We start from the raw sequence: 20,355 nt of genomic DNA, 5'->3' as shown, positions 1-20,355 counted from the left end.
TCTTTTAGAATGCATCTTCTTGCACGGCAGTGGAACTTTCCCCAAATCTTACCAAACATATCTTCCCTTTTGACTAAGTAATACATTCTTTCTATAGAACCACAATCAGAATTTGAAAAGACTGCTGTATAGACAAGCTTCATGAACTGATTTGACTGAAACTTATGGTTCAACTGTTTATTAGAAGGTGAATTTCTTTCAGTTGCATGGATGTCAATTTTAAATAATAATATACCTATGTTAAGAGACTCAATTAGTTTCACAGGACCGCACAATGGAAAGAATCCTTTGGTCTAACCTGTAGGAAGATCTAAGGGCTTCTCTTTCTCTTTCCCCGCAGGGGCTAACCCCCCTATAACTTATATTGCCAGGGGACAGCTTACTGTACCCACCTCTTCCCAATTTCAGTCTGTAGTATCACATTATATCTCTAAATCAGCCACAGTGGTAGTAAATACATTATGGAAATCTATAAACACTACTAATTAGGACTTTTTCCTGGAAAGAGAAAGGGATTCTGTTGGAGGGATGCCCAGTTGTTACAAACTTACCAGCCTACCATTAGCCAAATCATGTAAACTCTGGTTACAAGGAAAAGTGACCCAATGTTAAACATGTTGATGAACAAAGACACAGTTTTTTCTGCCTTTGAAACTAAAACCTCTACCCAACACCGTCTCTGTAAAGTGACTCTTTAACTGCAAAGCTCTGAAAAGGAAGCATTCCTTGCTTTCCCTCTGAAATGAAAAGACAGGAGACCCAGTAGACTGAATTCTGAGAAAGAGACAGAGTAAACTCTGGAGTCCATTAAATGTACTTGCCCTTGATGAATCTTATCAGTGAGAGGCACTAGGTCTGGCAGTTTCCTCCCCTCCCTCTCCTCCTCCCCTGGGATGAACACAGGCTAACAGTAATTTTCTTGCCTCTTTGGGTTTGTCCTAAGGATTTTAAATGGCAGCTCAATTGTCACCATATGGAGATTTGGGGTAAGGTGAGAATAGAAGAAACAGCAATTAATTGACTTTAATTAATTATTAATTGGTTATTAACTTAGTAACTTAATAATTAAGTTATTTGACTTTTGAAGGACTTTCCAACTTGCTTTAGGGCTTATCATTGCAGCAACTACGATTCTAACACTTTTTTTTTTAAGATTTTATTTATTTATTTGACAGAGAGAGACACAGGGAGAGAGGGAACACAAGCAGGCGGAGTGGGAGAGGGAGAAGCAGGCTTCCCGCTGAGCAGGGAGCCCGATGCGGGACTCGATCCCAGGACCCCGGGATCATGACCTGAGCCGAAGGCAGACGCTTAATGACTGAGCCACCCAGGCGCCCCGATTCTAATACTTTTTTATGAGTACAGTATTATAGTACTAAATTTGCTAAAACAACCCCTACCCTCCAAATATATGAATGAGAATATTTTTTAAAAGTACAGGGCTGGGGGGGTGGAGCAAGATGGCGGAGGAGTAGGAGACCTGGATTTCTTCTCCTCTCAGGAATTCAGCTGGATAGGGATCAAACCATTCTGAACACCTACAAACTCAACAGGAGATCGAAGAAAAGAAGAGCAACAACTCTCTCATCAGAAAAGCGACCACTTTCTGGAAGGTAGGACGTGCGGAGAAGTGAATCCCAGGCGATATTCGGGAGGATAGAGGGCAGGGGAGGGGCCTCCATCAGCCGCTTCTGGCAAGTGATAGAGCCACGGAGCACAAAATCGGAACTTTTAAAAGTCTGCTCCGCTGAGGGACGTCACTCTGGTGGCTAAGCGGGGGGTTGGAACCCTCCGGGATAGTGTGGTCTCAGGACCCTCGGGGTCACAGAAAGACCGGGGGTGCGTGAGTGAGGCAGAGCTCCCAGGGATCGGAGCTGGGAAGCCGGCTACAGAGACAGAGCCCAGGCGCGGGCTCTCAGCTCAGAGTTGCCATAAACCGTGATCCGCGGCACAGTCGGGCCCCTGCTCCTCCAGCAGGGACCCAACAAGCGGCAGATCCGGGGAGACTCACCTTCTTCCCTGGGAGGAGCCGCGCGGGAGTGCACCGCAGGGATCTGCTGGGTTTGGAGACTCCACCTGGGTCGGGTGCCAGAGATAGAAACGCGCGGTCACAGGCCGGGTGAGCACGGAGTGCGGCCAGAGACGGGGAGACGGGAGTGACTGACGGCTTTTCTCTGGGGGCTCACTGAGGAGTGGGGCCCCGAGTTCTCGGCTTCTATGCGGCGGAGATTGGGAGGCCGCCATTTTCACTCTCCGCCTCCAAAGCTGTATGGAAAGCTCCCAGGGAACAAAAGCCCCGGAGAGCAAACCCGAGCAGATTACTTAGCCGAGAGGGGGCAAGGGTGGGGCAAATCCACCTCCGGCAAAAAGACATTTGGAAACCACGGCAACAGGCCCCTCCCCAGAAGATCAGCGAGAACAGCCAGCCAAGACCAAGTTTACCGATCAATGAGAATGGCAGAACTCCAGCGCTAGGGGAATACTGCACATAGAATTCACGGCTTTTTTACCATGATTCTTTAGTCTTTTAAAGTTAATTTTTTTTAACTGTCTTTTTGTCTTTTTATTTCTTTTTGAATTTTTCTTTTTCCCTTTTTCAACCAACATCTTATCAATCCCTTTTTTTAAAAAAAACATTTTTATTTTTCATTTTTAGAGTCATATTCTATCCCTTCATAGTAGTTACCCATATTTTTGGCTTATATATATACGTTGTTCTCTCTTTAAAAGTTTGAGATAGTTTCCTCTAACAGATTAAAATATACCCTAAATCTCTAGTATATGGTGTTTTCTATTCCCCTGCCTGATCACATCCTCTCCCTTTTTTTTTTCTTTTTTCTTTTTTTAAATCCTCTTCTTTCTTTTTTCAAACAACTTATCAATTCCTTTTATAAAATTTTTTATAATTTCCATTTTTACAGTCATATTCCATCCCTTCATCATATCAACCCTTATTTTTGTACATATTTAAGTTTTTCTTTCTTCAAAATTTTGGGAGGCACTTTCTTCTAAAAGACCAAAATACACCCCAAATCTAGTGTGTGGCACTGATCTATATACCATATAGATCATATTTGATCACATTCTGGTTTTTCTTTTGTTGTTGTTGTTTTGTTTTGTTTGTTTTTGTTTTTATCTTTATCTTTTTCTGTTTTCTCTCTTTCCCTTTCTTATCCCACTGCTTCAGGTCTTTTCTGATTTGTTTAGAGTATATTTTCTGGGGACGTGGTTACTCTGCTAGCATTTTGTTCTCTCATTAATCTATTCTCCTCTGCACAAAATGACAAGACGGAAAAAATCACTTCAACAAAAAGAACAAGAGGTAGTACCGACTGCCAGGGACCTACTCAATACGGACATTAGTACGATGTCAGATCTAGAGTTCAGAATCATCACTTTAAAGATACTAGCTGGGCTTGAAAAAAATATGGAAGTTATTAGAGAAACCCTTTCTGGAGAAGTAAAAGAGCTAAAATCCAACCAAGTAGAAATCAAAAAGGCTATTAATGAGGTGCAATAAAAAATGGGGGTGCTAAGTGCTAGGATAAATGAGGCAGAAGAGAGAATCAGTAATATAGAAGATGAAATGATGGAAAATAAAGAAGCTGAGAAAAAGAGAGATAAACAACTACTGGATCACGAGGGCAGAATTCGAGAGATAAGCGATACCATACGACGAAACAACATTAGAATAATTGGGATCCCAGAAGAAGAAGAAAGAGAGAGAGGGCCAGAAGGTATAATGGAGCAAATTATAGCAGAGAACTTCCCTAATTTGGGGAAAGAAACACTCATGAAAATCCAGGAAGCACAGAGAACCCCTCTCAAAATCAATAAAAATAGGTCAACTCCCCAACATCTAATAGTGAAACTTACGAGTCTCATAGACAAAGAGAAAATCCTGAAAGCAGCTCGGGAGAAGAGATATGTAACCTACAATGGCAGAAACATTAGATTGGCAACAGACCTATCCACAGAGACCTGGCAGGCCCGAAAGGACTGGCAGGATATATTCAGAGCACTAAATGAGAAAAATATGCAGCCAAGAATACTATATCCAGCTAGGCTGTCATTGAAAATTGAAGGAGAGATAAAAAGCTTCCAGGACAAACAAAAACTAAAGGAATTTGCAAACACAAAACCAGCCCTACAAGAAATCTTGAAAGGGGTCCTCTAAGCAAAGAGAGACCCTAAAAGCAACATAGACCAGAAAGGAACACAGACAATATACCGTAACAGTCACCTTACAGGCAATACAATGGCACTAAATTCCTATCTTTCAATAGTTACCCTGAATGTAAATGGGCTAAATGCCCCAATCAAAAGACACAGGCTAACAGACTGGATTAAAAAACAAGACCCATCAATATGCTGTCTGCAAGAGACTCATTTTAGAACCAAAGACAACCCCAGATTGAAAGTGAGGGGGTGGAAAACCATTTACCATGTTAATGGACACCAAAAGAAAGCTGGGGTGGCAATCCTTATATCAGACAAATTAGATTTTAAACCAAAGACTGTAATAAGAGATGAGGAAGGACACTATATCATATTTAAAGGATCTATCCAACAAGAAGATCTAACAATTGTAAATATCTATGCCCCTAACATGGGAGCAGCCAATTATATAAGGCAATTAATAACAAAAGCAAAGAAACACATCAACAACAATACAATAATAGTGGGGGACTTTAACATCCCCCTCACTGAAATGGACAGATCGTCTAAGCAAAAGATCAACAAGGAAATAAAGACTTTAAATGACACACTGGACCAAATGGACTTCACAGACATATTCAGAACATTCCACCCCAAAGCAACGGAATACACATTCTTCTCTAGTGCCCATGGAACATTCTCCAGAATAGATCACATCCTAGGTCATAAATCAGGTCTCAACCGGTACCAAAAGATTGGGATCATTCCCTGCCTATTTTCAGACCACAATTCTTTGAAACTAGAACTCAATCACAAGAGGAAAGTCGGAAAGAACTCAAATACATGGAGGCTAAAGAGCATCCTACTGAAGAATGAATGGGTCAACCAGGAAATTAAAGAAGAATTAAAAAAATACATGGAAACCAATGAAAATGAAAACACAACTGTTCAAAATCTTTGGGATGCAGCAAAGGCAGTCCTAAGAGGAAAGTATATAGCAATACAAGCCTTTCTCAAGAAACAAGAAAGGTCTCAAGTACACAACCTAACCCTACACCTAAAGGAGCTGGAGAAAGAACAGCAAATAAAGCCTAAACCCAGCAGGAGAAGAGAAATAATAAAGATCAGAGCAGAAATCAATGAAATAGAAACTAAAAGAATAGTAGAACAGATCAACAAAACTAGGAGCTGTTTCTTTGAAAGAATTAACAAGATTGATAAACCCCTGGCCAGACTTATCAAAAAGAGAAGATAAATGACCCAAATCAACAAAATCATGAATGAAAGAGGAGAGATCACAACCAACACCAAAGAAATACAAACAATTATAAGAACATATTATGAGCAACTCTATGCCAGCAAATTAGATAACCTGGAAGAAATGGATGCATTCCTAGAGATGTATCAAAACTACCAAAACTGAACCAGGATGAAATAGAAAACCTGAACAGACCTATAACCACTAAGGAAATTGAAGCAGCCATCAAAAATCTCCCAAAAAACAAAAGCCCAGGGCCAGATGGCTTCCCAGGGGAATTCTACCAAACATTTCAAGAAGAATTAATACCTATTCTTCTGAAACTGTTCCAAAAAATAGAAATGGAAGGAAAACTTCCAAACTCATTTTATGAGGCTAGCATTACCTTGATCCCCAAACCAGACAAAGACCCCCACCAAAAAGGAGAATTACAGACCAATATCCCTGATGAACATGGATGCAAAAATTCTCACCAAAATACTAGCCAATAGGATCCAACAGTACATTAAAAGGATTATTCACCATGACCAAGTGGGATTTATCCCTGGGCTGCAAGGTTGGTTCAACATCCGCAAATCAATCAATGTGATACAATACATTAACAAAAGAAATAACAAGAATCATATGATCCTCTCAATAGATGCAGAAAAAGCTTTTGACAAAGTACAGCATCCTGTCTTGATCAAAACTCTTCAGAGTATAGGGATAGAGGGTACATACCTCAATATCATAAAAGCCATCTATGAAAAACCTACAGCAAATATTATTCTCAATGGGGAAAAACTGAGAGCTTTCCCCCTAAGGTCAGGAATGCGGCAGGGATGTCCACTATCACCACTGCTATTCAACATAGTATTGGAAGTCCTAGCCACAGAAATCAGACAACAAAAAGAAATCAAAGGCATCCAAATTGGCAAAGAAGAAGTCAAACTCTCACTCTTTGCAGATGATATGATACTTTATGTGGAAAACCCCAAAGACTCCACCGCAAAACTGCTAGAACTCATACAGGAATTCAGTAAAGTGGCAGGATATAAAATCAATGCACAGAAGTCAGTGGCATTCCTATACACCAACAACAAGACAGAAGAAAGAGAAATTAAGGAGTCGATCCCATTTACAATTGCACCCAAAACCATAAGATACCTGGGAATAAATCTAACCGAAGAGACAAAGGATCTGTACTCAGAAAACTATAAAATACTCATGAAAGAAATTGAGGAAGACACAAAGAAATGGAAAAACGTTCCATGCTCATGGATTGGGAGAACAAATATTGAGAAGATGTCAATGCTACCTAGAGCAATCTACACATTCAATGCAATCCCCATCAAAATACCATCCACTTTTTTCAAAAAAATGGAAAAAATAATCCTAAAATTTGTATGGAACCAGAAAAGACCCCGCATAGCCAGAGGAATATTGAAAAAGAAAAGCAAAGCCGGCGGCATCACAATTCCTGACTTCAAGCTCTATTACAAAGCTGTCATCATCAATACAGCATGGTACTGGCACAAAAACAGACACATAGATCAATGAAACAGAATAGAGAGCCCAGAAATGAACCCTCAACTCTATGGTCAACTCATCTTTGACAAAGCAGGAAAGAATGTCCAATGGAACAAAGACAGTCTCTTCAACAAATGGTGTTGGGAAAATTGGATAGCCACATGCAGAAGAATGAAACTGGACCATTTCCTTACACCACACACAAAAATAGACTCCAAATGGTTGAAAGACCTCTATGTGAGACAGGAGTCCATCAAAATCCTAAAGGAGAACACAGGCAGCAACCTCTTTGACCTCAGCCGAAGCAACTTCTTCCTAGAAACATCGCCAAAGGCAAGGGAAGCAAGGGCAAAAATGAACTATTGGGACTTCATCAAGATAAAAAGCTTTTGCAAAGCAAAGGAAACAGTCAACAAAACCAAAAGACAACCGACAGAATGGGAGAAGATATTTGCAAATGACATATCAGATAAAGGGCTAGTATCCAAAATCTATAAAGAACTCATCAAACTCAACACTCAAAGAACAAAGAATCCAATCAAGAAATGGGCAGAAGACATGATCAGACATTTTTCCAAAGAAGACATCCAAATGGCCAACAGACACATGAAAAAGTGCTCAATATCGCTCCGCATCAGGGAAATCCAAATCAAAACCTCAATGAGATACCACCTCACACCAGTCAGAATGGCTAAAATTAACAAGTCAGGAAATGACAGATGTTGGCGGGGATGCGGAGAAAGGGGAACCCTGCTACACTGTTGGTGGGAATGCAAGCTGGTGCAGCCACTCTGGAAAACAGTATGGAGGTTCCTCAAAAAGTTGAAAATAGAGCTACCATATGATCCAGCAATTGCACTACTGGGTATTTACCCCAAAGATACAAAAGTAGGGATCCGACGGGGTACGTGCACCCCGATGTTTATAGCAGCAATGTCCACAATAGCCAAACTGTGGAAAGAGCCAAGATGTCCATCGACAGATGACTGGATAAAGAAGATGTGGTATATATATACAATGGAATATTATGCAGCCATCAAAAGGAATGAGATCTTGCCATTTGCAACGACGTGGATGGAACTGGAGGGTATTATGTTGAGTGAAATAAGTCAAACAGAGAAAGACATGTATCATATGATCTCACTGATATGAGGAATTCTTAATCGCAGGAAACAAACTGAGGGTTGTTGGAGTGGGAGGTGGGGTGGGAGGGATGGGGTGACTGGGTGATAGACACTGGAGAGGGTATGTGCTCTGGTAAGCGCTGTGAATTGTGCAAGACTGTTGAATCTCAGATCTGTACCTCTGAAACAAATAATGCAATATATGTTAAGAAAAAAAAAAAGAAGAAGAAGGTAGCGGGAGGGGAAGAATGAAGCGGGGGAAATCAGAGGGGTAGACGAACCATGAGAGACGATGGACTCTGAAAAACAAACTGAGGGTTCTAGAGGGGAGGGGGGTGGGAGGATGGGTTAGCCTGGTGGTGGGTATTGAGGAGGGCACATTCTGCATGGAGCACTGGGTGTTGTGCACAAACAATGAATCATGGAACACTTCATCTAAAACTAATGATGTAATGTATGGGGATTAACATAAGAATAAAAAAAATAGTTAAATCACCTTTCTTAAAGCTTAAAAATAGCAAACTGCTGAAAAGTCAAAAAAAAAAAGTACAGGGCTGATTGTACATCTGAAACTAATATAAGACTGTATGTTAACTGGAACTAAACTAACCACTTAACAAAAATAATAAAGTACATAACACCGATTAAAAAAAAAAAGTACAGGGCTGAAGGAACATCTTCTATCAATGATACTGATATGTGAAGGAAGGATTCAAAATAATAATACAACCAGATTATACTTTTTTTTTTTGATTTTCAAATTTTCATCTTTCCCACAAACTGACTCAGGATAACAGTATTAAAATTAAATTAATCCAGAAAGTTATAGTTCTGGTTAAAACAGCATAAAATACATTTTTACAAACTGCTTTCTCTCAGTTATATTTTTGTATTGCGTGGACAAATGAAAAGTATAGTCATTGCATGTATCCTTAAGAAAGGTGGACAAAATGAGAGATCTTACATTGTTTTCATTGAAAACAACCTATATCCAGTTTTCTGATACTTACATTGAGGGACTTAAGAAGGGTGTGAAATGGAATTGGGTAAGAAATAGCAACCGAACAGAATGCCAGAGGAGGAAGGAATGAGTCAATTAATCTCATCCATTAATAATCTGACACTGACCATTATTTGTTGACTCAAAAGGAAAGATATGTTAAAAAGTTGTCAGGTAAGTTCTTACCATAGTGAGCAAAAGAAATGCATCAAACACCTGCATCCTGGTAAACATTACTGTTGAAAGTGTCATTATATTGAGGGTCTGATACAGAATTCAAATTTGAGGAATTTTGAATAAAGTGATCCATTTTTTATTCTCTAATGTCAGAGGAGTAATTTATTAAATTCCTTAAAGTTCTGATTATAAATGTAATTCTAAAAGGGATGTAAGTCAAAAAATAAAAATAGAAAGGATGTATGTCACAGATCTCTTTGCTTATAGCAACTCTTAGATTCTCCTTTGGGAATCTTGGTGATTGCTTCTTGCAAGATTTATTATACTTATATTTAATGGGCATTAGAGGTCTAAGTTCTAAAAGTGTTTGGGAGTTTTAGGAAAAGTGACTGAAGAGAAAGATTGTGTATTTAGCTAATACTCAAGGGGGCTGAGCAGGAGATTCGGTGCACCCTGAAAGGTAGAACAGCTAGTTTGGAGAATTCTGCCGCAAGTGTAGAAGATGCTATGGAGTTAGAGTTCAGGTGACTTTGAGAAAACAATTTCATTATGAAATCCAGAGGCACTAACAGAGGAACAGGGGACAGGCAGAAAATGCTGTGCTTTCTTAGATAATAGATGAATCCAGCAAAACAGTTACAGTCCTGGAGGGAAAGTGTAATTGTAACCTGGCTGAAAAGGACACGTGAAAGGAACTTGGGTTTATAGGAGGGGTTGGACAAATGGCCAAGGAAGTACCTAATGGAAACTATATAATGCTTTAGCTAGGGTCACGGGGATCTGAGAAACTTTACATCCTCCTATTTCACTTCTCATTACTAAGTTTGTAACGCAAGATTCTGTTGCACCTTAGTAGTTTATTTAGTGTGGAGACTGTGTCTGAAGGGCAGCAGCAAACACCATGGGGTAGAGGGCTAATGAAGAGACAGAAATCTCAGAAAGTTATGAACCTGGGGGTGGAAGCAGATTTACCTTGAGACTACTGAGGCTTCAGCTTTAGAGCCCTCACTTCCACCAGCCCCTATACGTGGGCTGCCTCTGAGTAACCATAGGCATCATGGAGATGTAATTAAGATAAATTTAATTTGTGTTTAGTGAAATGTCTATTTCTGTGCTTTGCAGTCATTTCCATCTATAGTTAAGCTATTGCTCATCCCAGTGTCAAAATAGCTTCCAGAATATTCCTACCACCATTGTGCCTATTCCTTCATATCCTGAAATGTAGGTTTAGGGTCCAACATAAAATTCATAACCCTTACTACAAGTAATAATTGAATACTAATTGACGAATGAGCATCATCATTACAAACAGTATTTAATCTTAGTCACTGCCCAAGACATCTTGAAATACCTTTAATCTTGGAGTTCATGTATGAAAGAGACTTGATAATATTGTCCAAATTTTAAAATAATTTTCCAGGGGCACCTGGGTGGCTCAGATGGTTAAGCATCTGCCTTTGGCTCAGGCCATGATCCCGGGGTCCTGGGACTGAGCCCCACATCGGGCTTCTGACTCAGTGGGGAGCCTTCTTCTACCTCTCCCTCTGCTTCTCCCCCTGCTCATGCGCATGCTCTCTCTCTCTCTCTCTCTGTATCTCTGTGTCTCAAATGAATAAATAAAATCTTTAAAAAAATAATTTTCCAAATTAAAAAAATATATGTAAGTAGTGAAGCTGTAATGTTGAACAGCTCTCCTAAAGGTAAGACTAAATTATCTTTCTCTTGTCTCTAAGGAAAAAAAATATTAGAAATTGTTGGCAAATAAAGAACTAATCAAAAAGTGTGCAACCCAAAAGTAAAGGAAAATATTGTATTATAAAACTTGGACAATTAATTAATAAAAATGTATTTGCTTCCCCCTGCATTTTGTGCTGTTTTGGGTGGTAGAATATATGGAGGTACAATCCCCAGATCCCTCTTTCAGAAGAGAAGCCTTCATATTTCCCACTGCTGGCGGTAGTGGTTGCTGTTTGTTCGCAGATTCAGCATCTCCCAGGAATTGCTCTGCATGAAGGCAGCTGCCCTGCCCAAGATTATGCCCCCTTCAAGGGCCACCCAACGTCTCAAACCAGTAGGGTACAGAGACCTGTCTCCTTTACCCCTTGCCGACACGGGGACAATGCTGAAGGACCATTCTACTTCAAGAGCTTCTGGCGGCCTCTGATGCAGCTGAACCACAGCTCAGACTCTCTTTCTTCCTCTCATCACCCTCCCTCTCTCAGGAGTTGTTCCTTAGTACAATTCTGAAAAATTTTCTTACACAATCCATTTCAAGGTAGTATTTAAGAAAATGTGTATTTTTTGGGGCGCCTGGGTGGCTCAGTTGGTTCAGCGACTGCCTTCGGCTCAGGTCATGATCCTGGAGTCCCGGGATCGAGTCCCGCATCGGGCTCCCTGTTCGGCAGGGAGTCTGCTTCTCCCTCTCCCACTCCCCGTTTGTGTTCCCTCTCTCGCTGTGTCTTTCTCTGTCAAATAAATAAATAAAATCTTAAAAAAAAGAAAATGTTTATTTTTTTTGTTTTAGTTTGTAATTTAAAAAATTTTGTTTCTCATTCTAAGTAGATATTAAATGTTTTATCTAATTTTGTATCCATAATTTTGTATTCTTGTACTTAAAAGAACTCTCAAAAAAGCTTGAATCTGGTCCTTCTCTCTTTGCAGGAGAAACTTCCAGCCAGTTGGTCCCTCCACCTGGTGGCAGAAGAAACTATTCTAATAATAGCAGAGACTGATCAGGGCCCTCTCGGCATGAAAGAAGTCTGTGGCCTTATGAGCTTCACCACCAACTCCCGTGGTGGTCTTTCTTCTGAATGCATTGCCGCTGGGTCTTTTTCATATTACTTGGTTTCACACTCCATAAATTTAACATTGTTCAAAAACAACATTTTCTAATTTCCATAGGCAAATATATCCAATCATCCCCCAAATATCTTTATATCTTTTTTTGACCTTCCACTCAGGTAAACAAGTTTGTGCATTTTTCCTGATTGTCAGGTCTCCTTATTTTCCTTTAATCTGCAAGAATCCTTTCACTTTTATTTTCTTTCAGGACATTGATATTTTTGAAAAGTTTAAGCCACTTGCATTGTAGGATATCCTACATTTTAGAATTGTCTGATTGTTTAGAACAACTGTATTGTAAGATATTTAACAATCCGTATTTGTCTGATTATTTTCCCATGTTTAAATTGAATTATTCTCTTGGTAAGAATATTACATAGATGATGCTGGGAGTTTTTCCATTGCATCACATCTTTGTAAATACAAAGTCAGTGTGCTGATTTATCTTATTATTTGTGAGACAATGTGAAATTGGATCACTATTATTTACCTGAATGTTATCTGAGTTTCCCCCTTTGTAATTGATAAATGATCTGTATGGTGATACCTTAAACCATGTGAATATCCTTGCACTGATTTTAGTGCTCAAAAGTCCTCAGCAAATGCTTAACTGCTCATTTAAAAAGCTAGACAGGAAAGAAGTGTAAGAAATCCAAATTACAAAGTGGGACCATATGTGATGCCCTGTAATTAAATGGACAGAGCTCAGGTGCCTCCTGTCTTGGCAGCACCAGGATTTACTGACTGAGCAAGCTGGCTCCTGGGCCAGGATCTGCTACAGCTGATGAGTCGCACCATGTGACCCATCGAACACCGGCCATTATGTCCAATGTTTTAACCCAAATGGTCATTAGTTCCAGGTTTGTGCTTTGCTCTTGGGCTGAATCTGCTCCTTTCCACTTAATTGTGTGCATCCACGTTTTCCAGGAAATACTTCTGCACTTACTGAATTCCTGGGGACAGTGTCACAGCATGTTTCCAAAGTGCACCAGCTGCCCAGGGGCTCTCATGACACCTGGGGTCACATTTGCCAAAATGATGCATCACATCCTACTTGCCTGGCTTGAGAGTCCCCTTAGTGAAGAACAGATTGATTGACTGAATGATTGATTTATTTATATTAATTAGAAGAAGTTTGACCTTTTCAACTTGGAGTCCCGGGGGACTTTTCTTACCACTCTCTCTGCCAGGGGCAGGAGCTATCTTAGATGTCACTGCTTCACCCTGGGCGGACTCGAATTTGTGCTGAGAACCTATGATTCTCACTGTCCTTTCATTCTGCAGCATATACTGCTGCTGCTAGCGCTGTTTTCAGTCCTTGGTGTGTAACAGTTCTGAAATTATAATAAATATATGTGTCTACGTTGTCCAAAGGTCGATTCTTATCTCTGCTTCATCAGTGGTTTAGGATCCAAAAGATCAATATGCCAGAATAATTACTCCTGTATTTAAAGCCAGGAGCTCGTTTCCTACTGCTCTGTGTCATGTTGTGACAGCAAAACATTGCAGATATTCAGGATTTCTTTTTTTTTTTTTTAAGGTTTTTTTTTTTTTATTCATTTGAGACACAGAGTTAGAGAGAGAGCATGAGCAGGGGGAGAGGCAGAGGGAGAGGGAGAAGCAGGCTCCCCGCTGAGCCAGGAGCCCAATGTGGGGCTTGATCCCAGGACCCTGGGATCATGACCTGAGCCGAAGGCAGACGCTTAACCATCTGAGCCACCCAGGCGCCCCTAGATATTCAGGATTTCACTCTTGACATAAAACATATAACCACTAGTTGATCTGATTTGCTGATTAGGTTATACTCTAGAGCCACACATTTAACATGAGAAACTAGGGCTTTTTCTTCTTCAAAAATTTTAGGGGTTCCATTGATGGCAATTTGAGAACACCTTTGCTATCAATGCAGGGGATTAGTGTACCACAAAATACTTCCTTTCACCTTGCAGCCCTATTAACACCTTGCATAGGAACGATGAAGAAGAGTCCAATGTTACTTATTCAACAAATGAAAATGTACTCCATAATTTTTTTGTGGTAGATGTAGCAAAATCTCTTTTTTTCTGACTACTCCTTCCTTATCCCGTAATCTCCATATCTTGATTTATTCATATCTTTCAGAAAAAGGCAGACAACAGTCAATATATTTAGAACACCTTCCAGGATTTCTAAAAGTGAAGCGATAAACACATTCCCACTCACATCCTCTGACTCACTTTCATTCACATGCACAGTTGTGTTTCCCAGTAAGTCCACATAACAGATATTAAACTCTAAAGACAAGCTGAACAGTCAGACCAAATTGGCCACCCAGCCTGAAGGCACACAGTGAGGGATAATGGCACAATCAATCTACATTGTCCTTTTGTCATAACACAATAGTGAAATTGAAAAGTGACCACACAACGGCTCAACATTGCATGTAAGGGGCGTCTGGGTGGCTCAGTCGTTAAGCGTCTGCCTTGGGCTCAGGTCATGATCCCAGGGTCCTGGGATCGAGCCCCACATCGGGCTCCCTGCTCAGCGGGAAGCCTGCTTCTCCCTCTTCCACTCCCCCTGCTTATGTTCCCTCTCTCGCTCTCTCTCTCTCAAACAAACAAACAAATAAATAAATAAATAAATAAATAAATAAAATCTTAAAAAAAAAAACATTGCATGTAAAGGACTAATTTGCTGTCTTTCTTAGATATTCTTTCCTGGGTTATGAAGAAATAAGATAAACCTAAAATTTCTCATGAGGAATCAAGGGAAAACCACAATCAATTGTACCAGTTTGCTGTTCTTTTTGGGCTTAATACCCTAGAGGAGTTTTAAAAATATATGAATGTCTTCTTTTTTATCTATGTATATTATCCTCAAATATTATATTAGGATTCTCTAGAGAAACAGAACCAACAGGATCTACATACACATATACATACAATACACATATATAATATGCATAATATATTCTAAAATATGGAACACATTAGAATATATAGAAAGAGATTTAGTATAAGGAATTGACTCACATGATTAGGACTGTCAAGTCTCCACATCTGCAGGATGAGTCAAGTAAGCTGGAGACTCAGGAGAGCCAGAGATAGAGGTCCAGTCTTGAGTACAAAGGCCCAGGAAACAGGAGAGTCCATGGTGGAATTCCAGACTGAAGAGCAGTCTCAAGACCTTGAAAGAGGCATCGTTTCAGTTTGAGTTTGAAGGCAGGAAAAAAAATTGATGTCCCACTTTGAAGGCAGTCAGGCAGGAATTCTCTCTTAGTTAGGAAGGGGTCACCTTTTTATTCTATTCAAATAATAAATTGGGTGTGGCCCACCCACATCATAGGGAGGGCAAACTGCTTTACTCAATCAATTTAAATGTTAACCTCACCCAACAACACCAGCATAATGTCTGTCCAAATATCTGTGGCCCAGTCACAGTGACATGTAAAACCATTCAGATATTTATTTTCTAAATGTTTATACTCTCCTTATTTTCACCTAGCACACTACATTTCATTCCCATCACTGAATTTAATATGAGAGGTGACTTGACTTTGGGTGGTGGCCACTCAATCCAACCATCTCATGTAAAAACAGTACTGATAACAGAAGCTCTGATTCCCACATTTATGTCAGACTCATCTTATTTACTTTTCCACACAGGATTCTGTTTTTTAGAGATATGGAAAATCATTTTTCAGAGTTATTTAACCTTTTAATCATACTTTCATATTCCCAAGCAAGGATCTGTCACAATTTCAATGCTGGACACCGTGAGGCGATATTTTTCATTTCTGAGAAAGGCTTTAGAAATAGCAGATCCCTTCGTTTATGTTATAGACAAGAGTCTGAAGTGTGAAGAAGCGAAATGCCTTGTTCATGGGCAAGGCAGCAGGAGAACAGGGGTCAGAATCGGCTCTGGATTCTCAGGCCTGTTGCACCTTTCCGTCTGTTAGACTTTCTCCTATGCTGTAGCAGTAGGTAAGGACCTATCAGACAGAAACGCAACACAATTCCACACTCCTCACAGTAAGCCCAAACCACCTTTCCTGCCGTATTTAATGCTTACCATTATTGTCATCTAAATCACTAAGAGAAAATATCAGTAAATTCAGCCAAACTTCCAATAAACAGTTGCTGAGTAAATATGACCGCAAATATAACAGTGACCAGTGCAAGCAGAACTCTTCATTTCACTGTGGATAGCAAATAGGAGCTCCTACTAAGGAATATTTCAAAATTATATCGCTATTATCTCCAGGACAGAAATTCAAAATAACCCATAAAAGGGATATATTATAACCCCAAATAATAACAATGCCTGCTTGAGCAGTATCTTCTTCCCTGCAGGCAGTTACAAAGGAGCTAGTCCTAATGGAGAAGAAAATATAATAATAATAAAAAATTCAAACTTCAGGGTGTTGTCAGAGGTCCACTCCACTTCACAGTAAATTTGTTTTAATCTTAATAGACAAAGAAAAAGAAAACAGAGAATACAATGAGGAAAAATATTTTAACCTTCAGGATCTAGTTCACCCTATTTTTCCTAAACCTGTTTATTTGAAAAAAGCAACAGTTGTGAAGATGAAGGATCTAAGTTAGCAGCAAAGCTGCCAGAAGGATGTCCCCTCACTTGAAATTTCCTTGCTTTCCTCTAAGGACCCAAAGTGCACTCAATATAAGTGGCAGCTTCTCGCCCATCATTGCTGAGGACTCACTTTTTCCTGCCTGGTAAATGCTGGCATGCAGGGTGAAAGCTCAAGTGTCAGAGGAGGGAAGGGGCTGATGCTCCAAGTGTGGGGACAGGGGCCTATGGGGTCTGTCTGGGTCAGGAGCTGACCTCACTAGAGGAGCAGCATCAAGTGGTCAAGGGCATTTCCAGACCAAGAAAGTGGAGGGGCATCAAGGTGAAACGTTTAAAGCATTTTCTTAGATTGTTTGCATACAGTTCATCCTATAAGAACTTCAGGTTTTGATACGAAGAAACAAGTGATGAGAGCATTATGATCATGAGACTGGAAAACTACTTTTCTTTATTTTAACTCCCTATGGGTATTTTTTTAAAACATGTCCTGTAAAAAAAAAAAAAAAAATACTGAGGGCAATGGTACCGACTCTGATGTTTTAAGGATGACTTTATTCTAGCTCACTATTTTTTTTCGTTGTTGAGAAGTAAGCCTCAGTTTAATTCCATTTTAGAGTGGTTTGGAATTGACCCAAGAGTTTTATTCCTCATTTAGTGGTCTTGAGGAGAGATAGAAGAAAGGGATTCATTTAAAATAGGACCCAAGGGACTACTCCAAATCCTAAGAGGTTGGATCTTGGCCTCTCTGAGCCTACAGAGTTAAAAATAGCATACCACACATTATTCTAAATCTGTAGAGCTATTTGAACTACTCCACACCTCAGTATACTGGGTTCTCAAATCTCTATGGGTTAAAGGAACCAAATATTTCAGGGTAAAATTCACCAAGATGTAAATAAAACCATTTAATTTGGTATTATCTATATTTCATTAAGTTTAAGGGTTTAAAATATAAAAATGGCTCTGACTTTTAAGCAGTCAGGCAGTAAAACAAAGGCACATTGATGGACCTGGAGAGAGGATGCAAAAAGTTGAATTGGGGCGAATGAGAGGATATATAATGATTCCTTCTTTAAAAATACATTCATAAACATTCTTTCTAAAACAAAAGAAGATTCTAAAGGCAAGGAAGTATGCCTACACTGGAAACTTAAGATCATGTACTGTTAGCTCAATAGTACATGAGGAAATAATTACCTGTATTCAGAATATTTATATAAAGGCTGAGCATCCAGTCAAATCAAATAAAAAGAAACTAGACATATCCAAAGATGACCTTTAAAACTTACTGAGTTTGTCTCTAACAAATTAAAGGAGACTCATCTGCCCGGGGCATTTAAGGCTGTTGCATAAATTTGTACAGGTCTTCCCATATACCTACCTTAGGCTCCAATTAAATACATCTACTACTATTGTTTCTCACATTAATGTTATGATATCAAGTTTTGCTTGTGCTTTTCCTTCCAATTTAAGTACTTTCAGGATCCTATTCATCTTTCAAGCTCTATTTCAAAATATCACTTCTACCTCAGAGATACTCTTACTTTTATTCCTTTAATTCCAAAGCCAAAATGTATATTCTCTCCCCTTCCATTCTAGTGGGACTTCCATTCCATTAAGATAAAGACAGGGGTGGCAGAGTAGGGGTACCTGGGTGGCTTAGTCAGTTAAGTGTCTGATTCTTGGATTTGGATCAGGTCATGATTTTGGGGTGGTGAGGTCGAGCCCCAAGTTAGGCTTTGCACTCAGCAGGGAGTCTGCTTAAGATTCTCTCTCACCCTCTCTCTCTGCCCCTCCCACCGCTCACTCTCTAAAATAAATAAATAAAATTAAAAAAAAAAAAAAGACAGGGGTGGCAGGGCAGATGGGGAAGTTTCCTAGGACAAGATATGAAGTTAAGGTAATTTTTCTGAAAGATTTATTAACATTCAAGTCTTCAGGTGTTTTTTCTTTTTTTCTTAAGTCACTTAAGCATTCAACAATTTGCTAACTGTTGTGAGCCAACCCAGTGTTAGAAGTACCTGAAAATGTAAAGATAGACTAAGGCATAGCACCTACTCTCAAAAATTTCACATCTAATGGGCAGGAGGGATTTGAACATTGCCAGACAAGAAAAACATAGAAAAGGGCCAAAGAGAAGCAGGGCAGTAACACATTACGTGAAATTTTCATAAGTATCCACATGTCTAATTTATTCTAGATTCAGACTATTGAGATAAGTGAGAGTTATTTTGTCATATCATCCATCACTGAAGATACACACTCTAGACAGAAATAAAAAACAAACACAACAAACAGAAAACATAAAAATCTTATTTGTTGCCCTGAGCATGTATGAATTTGGTCCTTAGCTTCATTTGTTTTATATTTTCACATTTCATGGTTCACTTAGCTCCTATGAGTCAGATGAAACATTTTTAAAACCTATTCTTATCTACCTATTTGCATATATGTTTATTTTATAAGCTTGGAATTTTTGCATTAACTTTCTGACCACAATGTTGAAGTCCCATGACAGAGTATGAACATTTTTAACAATTTTATCTCTACTGTAACCTCTAAAAATATTTTTTATGCATAGCTTATAAAATGTTCAAGTGTATAAGAAAGTAGGCAGATGTATACTTAGGAAATACTTTAATAGAGGCTCAAAAATTATTTAGAAAGCTAGATGTAAGACAATTTTGGTACTTTTCTAAAAACAAAGGATAAAATGTATAATCATTATGGGCCTACAGAAGGCTCAACATTGGGGAATTGGAATAATGGCTTCATTTTCTGAATAAAGAATGACTAACTGTGAACTTGAATCAATTAACCTCCCTGTGCCATCTACTACGACTCATCTGTAATATCGAGCTGAATATTTCTTCTTACCTTCGATTTCTTCCTCTCCTATATGTAGACAATAAAGAAATATCCAGAGTATTTCCAATATTGGAGTGATTTGATTGTACATGATTTAGTTGGAGGTTGGAGCTACTTCCTACATCCACCAGTGTGACTGGCAACGACAAAAAGGAAAGAGGTAAGAGTAATTAAATTTCAATTTTCTCTCCTGCCAAGAATCAACAATTTTTTTTTTTCTAAATCTCACAGTTATGCTCTAATGGGGTTTGCCATATGGTGTTGGTCAAAAGAAGACTTTTCAAGATGACATTCTGCTATTTCTAGTCTTCTTTCCGTCTGTGTCTTACACAGTGTGCTCACCGTACATGTCAAAACAAGATTTGCTTTGTTCTGACAGCACTGAAGTTCAATCCTCACACTAAAAATCAAGTTCTTCTTTCTGTTTCCCATCTAGTGTAACTGGTCACGGAAAATTATAGAAAATTCAGAGGTGCACTGGGAGCTTGGTTTACGTATGTAGCTAAAAAGATTTTGCTCTGCTCTTGCACAGATAGTCTAATTTCACTGTGTCAACAGGAGCAATCGGATGATTTGAGGTTCATAAACAGCCAGAAAATGTTCTAGGAAATATTTAAGGAACAGATAGAAAAATAAATAAATACAGAAGTTACAAAGAAATATCATTAATTCATGCCACCTAGGAGGTTATTTAAAGTTGTTACGAAGAGATAAAATATATACTATTATAAAGTAAATACAAATTTGCTCATACAGAGCATGTGCTGTAATTCAAACCAAGCTAATAAAATACCATAGGAACCTTTAAGCCATGTACTTTAATAAATGTATATGATAGGAAAGATTATAGAATG

General features: G+C 39.1%; 1 long non-coding RNA gene across 1 annotated transcript in view; it reads right to left on the bottom strand.

The window, feature by feature from the left end:
- Positions 1–19,802, bottom strand: part of LOC118017048 — a 109,777-nt gene extending 89,975 nt beyond the window's left edge. Inside the window, exons 1-2 of the long non-coding RNA XR_004681040.1 lie at positions 19,511–19,802; positions 15,079–15,232 (exon numbers count right to left, since the gene is read on the bottom strand). This is a non-coding gene — a long non-coding RNA (uncharacterized LOC118017048). The remainder of the gene's footprint in view (positions 1–15,078; positions 15,233–19,510) is intronic.
- Positions 19,803–20,355: the final 553 nt, after the last annotated feature.

This window comes from Mirounga leonina, unplaced genomic scaffold (genome assembly GCF_011800145.1).
Source record: "Mirounga leonina isolate KUSES-001 unplaced genomic scaffold, KU_Mleo_1.0 Mir_168, whole genome shotgun sequence".
Classification (NCBI taxonomy): Eukaryota; Metazoa; Chordata; class Mammalia; order Carnivora; family Phocidae; genus Mirounga; species Mirounga leonina.
This window is presented reverse-complemented; position numbering and strand designations above follow the sequence as displayed.